Source organism: Heteronotia binoei, chromosome 3, assembly GCF_032191835.1.
Source record: "Heteronotia binoei isolate CCM8104 ecotype False Entrance Well chromosome 3, APGP_CSIRO_Hbin_v1, whole genome shotgun sequence".
In the NCBI taxonomy this organism is placed as follows: domain Eukaryota; kingdom Metazoa; phylum Chordata; class Lepidosauria; order Squamata; family Gekkonidae; genus Heteronotia; species Heteronotia binoei.
In genome coordinates this window covers 13,678,476-13,686,738 of record NC_083225.1, presented here as the reverse complement: position 1 = coordinate 13,686,738, position 8,263 = coordinate 13,678,476, and the positions used below count along the sequence as shown (strand labels likewise).

Below are 8,263 nucleotides of genomic sequence, written 5' to 3'. Positions count from 1 at the left end.
AATTGCTGAGCAGACAGGTTAAGACGGATAAAAGGAAGTACTTCTTCACCCAAAGGGTGATTAACATGCGGAATTCACTGCCACAGGAGGTGGTGGCGGCCACAAGCATGGCCACCTTCAAGAGGGGTTTAGATAAAAATATGGAGCACAGGTCCATCAGTGGCTATTAGCCACAGTGTGTGTGTGTGTGTGTGTATTTTGGCCACTGTGTGACCCAGAGTGTTGGACTGGTGGGCCATTGGCCTGATCCAACATGGCTTCTCTTATGTTCTTATGCATTCTTATTTTTATTTATTTTATTTTATCAACTGTATATCCTGCCCTCCCCTGGCAGGCTCAGGGCGGCTAACAACAGCAAATTAACCACATAAAACACTAAAAACAGATTGCACAATCAAATCAACCAATACAGTTTACAATCATTTAAGACCGAGAGGTACGTTTCTAATTGCTCTGAATGATCTTGCTTCTCTTATGGTGGTTCGGTGGGATTATCGGTGCTGTGGGGTAATAGCTACTTCCCCACCTCCTCTTAACCCCTGCCCACCAGCCATATGTACCTCTGCTCACTGTACCCCATGCCATTATCTGATGAAGTGTGCTTCTAGCACACGAAAGCTTCCGTTCTGAATAAAACTCTGTAGGTCTTAAAGGTGCTACTGGTCTCCTCCTTTGTTCTACTGCTTCAGACCAACACGGCTGCCCGCCTGGACCCTCTTCTGCACCTCACCTTTCCATCAGCCTTTTTCTCCCAGCCTGACTGACCACCAGTATTGGAGACCACGTCTGAAAATTTGCTTTAAGTTCTAGATTCCAGCTCTCTTTCACCACACACAGACCCTCTGAGGAGGTGCTGCTATCAGATGTATAAGGCTACCAGCTTTGGGTTGGGAAATACCTAGAGATTTCGGGGGGTGGCGCCTGAAGAGGGCAGGGTTTAGGGAGGGGGAGGGACCTCAGCAGAGTATAACGCCACCCTCTAAAGAAGCCATTCCCCCCCCCGCAGAGCTGATCTAGGTTCTCTGGAGATGAACTATAACAGCAGATCCCCAGATGCCACCTGGAGATTGTGTAAGCAAAAAAAAGAGAATCACGGCTAAGAAAGGCAGGGGAATCCAAAGCAAAAGCTCCCGTGAAATCCAGCCTCCAATGCACCAATAAATCAAAATAACAGTCCAATTAATATAAATATATGATGTATTCAAGTTCCAAAGAAAGAAATCAGTCTTTTGTACAATCCAAGAAACAAGTATACCAGAACTCCAGTCCCTCCTTCTTCAGCAAATTTCCCCCAAAAGTTGTGGCAATTGATTTGCTGAAGAAGGAGGGACTGGCGTTCTAGTATACTTGTTCCTTGGATTGTACAAAAGACTGATTTCTTTCTTTGGAGCTTGAATACATCATATATTTACATTAATTGGAGTGTTATTTTGATTTATTGGAGGCTGGATTTGCTTTGGAGCTTTTGCTTTGGATTCCCTTGCCACCTGGAGGTTGGCATCCCAACAAGATAGAAGATCCCTCTTTCAGAAGGAAAGGTTGGTTATCTGGACTATCCCTATTTCAGTCTCACCAGCGGAAAGGGACACTGTTCTTGGCCATTGGTTCTGTCCTCAAAAAGGCAGGGTTGCAGAGAGCTGCGTTTCAAAAATATTCCTTCACAGAAACGCAAACAGGGTTTTCCGCTCTTCTGCTTCCCTCTTTCTTCTCTGTTTTGTCCTCCCCTTCCGTTCACGGTCTTAACTCAGGAAGTTTCTCTCAGTTCTTCCTGCAACAACCAGACATTTCTAAACACAATTCTTGGCAGAAAATTCAGACCTTTAAAAGAAAAAAAAAGGTTTCTCGGTGACATCAAAGAATGAAAATAAATAAAGTAACTCAGAAGTTACTGTGTTGTGTGCTCTTTGCAGGGCAAAAAACCCATCAAAGTGAGAAGTCCAAGTCAAAGGCCACTGGAAGGATTGGTTTGCATCTCTCATACCTTTGTTCCCACACACTATTTTGAAAGGAAACCTTACAGTCACTGCTGAATGGGTAGATGTTAAAGCGTATGATTCCTTTCACAAGTTCTAGGCAGTTTAATACAAGCAAAGATGGGCACGCACCAAGCCTTCACCAACCCATGCGAAGAAAACTCACATCGTGACGTTTTCTTGGCAGACTTTCTACAGGGTGGTTTGCCCTCGCCTTCCCCAGTCATCTACACTTTCCCTCCAGCAAGCTGGGGACTCATTTTACCAACCTTGGAAGGCTGAAACCGATTTTCAACTCGCCTTACGCCGCTCTGACGCTCCTCTTCGCAGTGGAGCTTCCGTCCGATTTCACACTATCTGCCCCAGGGCTGAAACCAGGCCCAGGGCTAGGGGTCTCTGCGTTTCTAGGCCCAACCGTGTTCTTCTGCCCCCATTGGGGGTTTTTGCACACGCATAGCACGCATGTGCCGATGACATCACAATGTCACTCACACGTGCGCACACAACTTCGCCGAAGCTTCGGCAAAGTTTGGAGGGCAGCGGGCATGCCTAAAGCATGCTCGCTGCCCTGCCACACACACACCCCGCCCATTTTGTCACGGCCTCCCGAGCCTCAGGAGACTTTGGCAAAGTCAGGATGGCAGTGGTGCGGCCACAGGGTGTGGGGAGAGGGGGCACCTTATGGCCAAGTGGTGCCCTAAGCAGCCGCCTACTTGGACCTACTCCCACGCTCCGGCCCTGGCTGCAACTAGCGTCGGCTTTTTCACGCAGCAAACAGAAACTGGCTTTTAGAGGTTTCTGTCTGCTGTGACCCCAGTTGCAGCCCCGAGGCAAATAGTGCGGAATCGGAGGGAAGCCCCGCTGAGAAGAGGAGCGTCAGAGCAGTGTAAGGCGAGTGGGAAGACGGTCTGAGTCAACCTTCAGCTGGCTACCTGAACCCAGCTTCCGCCAGGATTGAACTCAGGTGGTAAGCAGAGCTTGGACTGAAGGACTGCAGCTTTACCACTCTGCACCACGGGGAGGGCCGCTTACTACATTTGATGAAACTTTCAGGGTTTTTTTTTTTCTTCAGACAAGTCGCAGCGGACCTTTGTCAACCTTGGAGGGTTCTCACAGCATAAGAACATAAGAGAAGCCCTGTTGGATCAGGCCAATGGCCCATCCAGTCCAACACGCTGTGTCACATAAGAGAAGCCATGTTGGATCAGGCCAGTGGCCCATCCAGTCCAACACTCTGTGTCACACAGGGCCAAATATATACACACACACACACACACACACACACTGTGGCTAATAGCCACTGATGGACCTCTGCTCCATATTTTTATCTAATCCCTTCTTGAAGCTGGCTATGCTTGTAGCCGCCACCACCTCCTGTGGCAGTGAATTCCACATGTTAATCACCCTTTGGGTGAAGAAGTACTTCCTTCTATCCATTTTAACCGGACTGCTCAGCAATTTCATTGAATGTCCACAAGTTCTTGTATTGTGAGAAAGGGAGAAAAGTACTTCTTTCTCTACTTTCTCCATCCCATGCATAATCTTGTAAACCTCTATCATGTCACCCCGCAGTCGACGTTTCTCCAAGCTAAAGAACTCCAAGCGTTTTAACCTTTCTTCATAGGGAAAGTGTTCCAAACCTTTAATCATTTTAGTTGCCCTTTTCTGGACTTTCTCCAATGCTATAATATCCTTTTTGAGGTGCGGTGACCGGAATTGCACACGGTATTCCAAATGAGACCGCACCATCGATTTACACAGGGGCATTATGATACTGGCTGATTTGTTTTCAATTCCCTTCCTAATCATTCCCAGCATGGCATTGGCCTTCTTCATTTTTAAGGCAAGAAATGTTCGGATGTGCTTTGCCACTGCATGTCACTGTGTCGTGACCCTGGACATCCCGTTGCATCCCATCCAAAAACTGACCCTGCTTAACTATTGAGAGGTGATGAAATCAGGCTCGGTTGGCCCACCCACGTCAGGGTAAAAGACAAAGAGAAGGTCTGCCATTGTTGTACTCACTCCGGAGTGTCTCCCATCTGCGCACTCACCAGGGGCAACCCTGCTTAGCTCCCAAGATCGGATGAGGTCTGGCTAGCCTCGGCGATCCGGATCAGAGCTTTGGGTCAAATAAACTACCATAATAGGTCAGTCACGAAGCAACATATGAACATATATGATGCTGCCTTATACTGAATCAGACCCTTGGTCCATCAAAGTCAGTATTGTCTTCTCAGACTGGCAGCGGCTCTCCAGGGTCTCAAGCTGAGGTTTTTCACACCTATTTGCCTGGACCCTTTTTTGGAGATGCCGGGGATTGAACCTGGGACCTTCTGCTTCCGAAGCAGAGGCTCTACCACTGAGCCACAGCCCCATTCATGGCTCTCCAGGGTCTCAGGCTGAGGTTTTTCACGCCTACTTGCCTGGACCCTTTTTAGTTGGAGATACCAGGGATTGAACCTGGGACCTTCTGCTTCCCAAGCAGATGCTCTAGCACTGAGCCACCGTCCCTCCCCCAACGTCGAACAAGCTACACCAAGAACAGTCTGGCAAACCATCCAATAAGTCTAACAGATCCAACCTCCAAAACAAAGATTTAGCGGGGCTTTTGGGGTAGAAAAAGCCCAGCAGGGACTCATTTGCATGTTAGGCCACACACCCCTGACACCAAGCCAGCTGGAACTGCGTTCCTGTGCGTTCCTGCTCAAAAAAGAAGAACCGTCCCGAGCTTTTTTTGGAATGGAAAGCTGCCCCTTCCACCAGAAGGCTGCTGAAAAGGCATGTGCTCTTGCAGCTAGGGTTGCCAAGTTCCAGGTGGGGCCTGGAGATCTCCTACTTTTACAATTGAGCTGCAGATCACAGACATCAGTTCTGCTGGAGAAAATGATTGCTTTGGACGGGGGGCTTGATGGCATTTTACCCCGCTGAAGTCCCTCCCCTCCCTAACCTCCATCCCCCAAATCTCCAGATGTTTCCCAACCCAGAGCTGGCAACTCTACCAATTCTGTATCTGGAGGATGGTAGCATGAGAACCATATCCATGGGCAGGGCTTTTTCTTATAGCAGAAGCTCCTTTGCATATTAGGCCACACCCCCTGATGTAGCCAATCCTTCTGGAGCTTACAGTAGGTCCTGTACTAAGAGAAGAAGAAATTGGATTTATATCCTGTCCTGTACTCTGAATCTCAGAGTCTTAGCGTGGTCACAATCTCCTTTATCTTGCTCCCCCACAACAGACACCCTGTGAGGTGGGTGGGGCTGAGAAAGCTCTCCCAGAACCTGTCTTTTCAAGGACAACTCTGTGAGAGCTATGGCTGACCCAAGGCCCTCTTGCGGGATAGGGTGGGGTATAAATTGAAAAATTAAATTAAATTAAAGGCCTTTCCAGCAGCTGCGAGTGGAGCAGTGGGGAATCAAACCCGGTTCTCCCTGATCAAACCCGGTTCTCTGCGCACTTCACCACTACACCAAACTGGCTCTTGGAGGACTGGTTACATCAGGGGTGTGTGGCCTGATATGTTCCTGCTACAAAAATGCCCTGGGGGAACCTAACATGGCTGAAAAGCAGGCCTTTTTTTGTAGCAGGAGCTTCTTTGCCTATTAGGCCACACACCCCTGATGTAGCCAATCCTCCAAGAGCTTACAGGGCTCTTCTTACAGGGCCTACTATAAACTCTTGGAGAACTGGCTACAGCTGTGTGGCCTAATTTGCAAAGGAGTTCCTGGTACAAAAGAAGCCCCGCCCATGGCCATTCCTTTAGGTTGTAGATCTCTGCTGATATTGCAGGGCAAGAACAGAAAGGGCAGCATTTTCTAGCTCTCCAGATGCATCACGCGAGTGCCAGCCGTTTTTCCTTTGTCCATCTGTCCCTGCTAAGGAAAGCTGTAATCGCTGCCCTCTCCAGCTTCCATTTGGACGGAGGAACTTGATTATTAGTACACAAAGGTTCTGCCAAGATGCCTCTCTGTTAAAATCGTTCGCAAAAGCGTCGCCAAGCCCATTCATCCTCCCTCTGATCCAGCGATCCATCCTCTTTTGACTGGGAGCCAGACACCAGGGCACCGGGACGCAGCCAAGGATGTTTACAGAAGGGCTGTTGGAAGGGAAAGCACAAGACGAACTCCTGAGAAAACAGGCGTTGCCATCTTCACTTATAAAACAGGATCACCCAGTAACACGGCGTGGGACTGCAACAGAAGGGAAGGACTTCTTAATCAACCACTCCAAACCATGCCCTGAAAGACAGACCTCACCATTTCTTCGTGTTCTCCACCCACGGAGTTTTATATATCGGTGAAGGAAAGTGCTGTTGAGTTGCAGCTGTCTTCGGGGGACCCCTTCGGGTTTTCAAGGCCAGAGACATTCAGAGGTGATTTGCCATTGCCTGCCTCTGCATAACGACGCGGGGATTCAGGGGTTGGCCTTACAGTGGCTTTCCTCTTTCCTTGAAGGTCGGGGACAAAGGGTCGCGATTGGGGGGGAGCACACTTGATTGTTGGGTGCCTCAAGGGGCGGTTCTCTCCCCGATGTTATTCAACATCTATATGCGTCCCCTTGCCCAGATTGCCCGAAGGTATGGGCTGGGGTGTCATCAGTATGCTGATGACACCCAGCTCTATCTGCTTATGGATGGTCGACCGGTCTGCGCCCCTGAAAATCTGGATCGGGCGTTACAGGCCGTGGCTGAGTGGCTCAGACTGAGTGGACTGAGGCTAAATCCGACGAAGACAGAGGTCCTTTGCTTGGGTCGTCGGGGACCGGGGGGGAAATCCCCCTGCCAGTTTTTGACGGTGCGCCATTGATAGCGGCGGACAGGGTCAAGAGCCTGGGGGTACTATTGGAGCCCTCCTTAAAGATGGAGGCTCAAATAGCAGCCACTGCCAAGTCCGTGTTTTTTCATCTTAGGCAGGCAAGGCAGTTGGCTCCCTTCCTGGATCGCGATGATCTAGCAATAGTGATCCATGCTACGGTCACCTCGAGGTTGGACTACTGCAATGCTCTCTACATGGGGCTGCCCCTGTGCCGAACTCGGAAATTGCAGTTGGTGCAGAATGCTGAGGCCCGGCTGCTATTGGGGCTCCCAAGATGGGAGCACATTCGGCCGGGTCTTCAGGTTCTGCACTGGCTGCCAATAATATACCGAGTCCGGTACAAGGTGCTGGTCATTACCTTTAAAGCCCTATATGGCCTAGGACCTGCCTACCTGAAGGACCGTCTCTCCCCACATGTTCCCCAGAGAGTACTGAGATCGGGAACCCAAAATCTTCTCGTTATCCCTGGGCCAAAAGAAGCCTGCTTAAAATCTACTAGGGACAGGGCCTTCTCTGTTATGGCCCCTACATGGTGGAACCAGCTGCCAGAGGAGGTGAGGCCCCTGCGGGACCTTACTCAGTTCTGCAGGGCCTGTAAGACGACCCTCTTCCGGCTAGCTTACACCTAACTGACATAGGAAATTAAATGTAGCTCTATCAGATTCTTGCTATGTATACTGCCACAATGCTTAAATGTTTTATATGTTTTAAATATTTTGAATGTTTTAAATGTTTAAATATCTTAAATACCTAACTTAAAAATTTTATGTTTGATTTACCTGTTGTAAGCCGCCCTGAGCCACCTTGGTGGGAAGGGCGGGATATAAATCATACATAAATCATAAATAAATAAATAAAAAATAACTGTTGGAGTGAGTGACTCAACATTGGGAACCATGACACCACTCTAAGTGTGTGTAGGTGTTACCTCCTTGAATGGGATGCCTCTCTTTGTCTTTGCCTGGGAGCTGCTCACCAACTCCTCCTCCTCTCTCTCAATTCTTTGTCTTCTCACTTTCTTCCATGGCCTTCCATGGAGCCAAATGAAGCCTGGGGGCTGCCCACTGACAACTCCTCACTCTTTCAATGCTTTGTCCTCTCACTCTCTGCACATGGCCTTCCATGGAGCCTGGGAGCTGCCCACCGACTCCTCCTCTCTCTCTCAATGCTTTGTCTTCTTGCTCTCTGCACATGGCCTTCCATGGAGCCTGGAAGCTGCCCAACGACTCCTCCTCTCTCTCTCAATGCTTTGTCTTCTCGCTCTCTGCACATGGCCTTCCATGGAGCCTGGAAGCTGCCCAACGACTCCTCCTCTCTCTCTCAATGCTTTGTCTTCTCGCTCTCTGCACATGGCCTTCCATGGAGCCACATGGAGCCTGGGAGCTGCCCACTGACTCCTCTTCACTCTCTCAATGCTTTGTCCTCTCACTCTCTGCACATGGTCTTCCATGGAGCCTGAGAGCTGCCCACCGACT

General features: G+C 49.4%; 1 non-coding gene across 1 annotated transcript; it reads right to left on the bottom strand.

The window, feature by feature from the left end:
• Positions 1 to 4,278: 4,278 nt before the first annotated feature.
• TRNAP-CGG (transfer RNA proline (anticodon CGG)) lies at positions 4,279 to 4,350 on the bottom strand. The gene has a single exon. It is a non-coding gene; the product is annotated as a tRNA-Pro (tRNA).
• Positions 4,351 to 8,263: the final 3,913 nt, after the last annotated feature.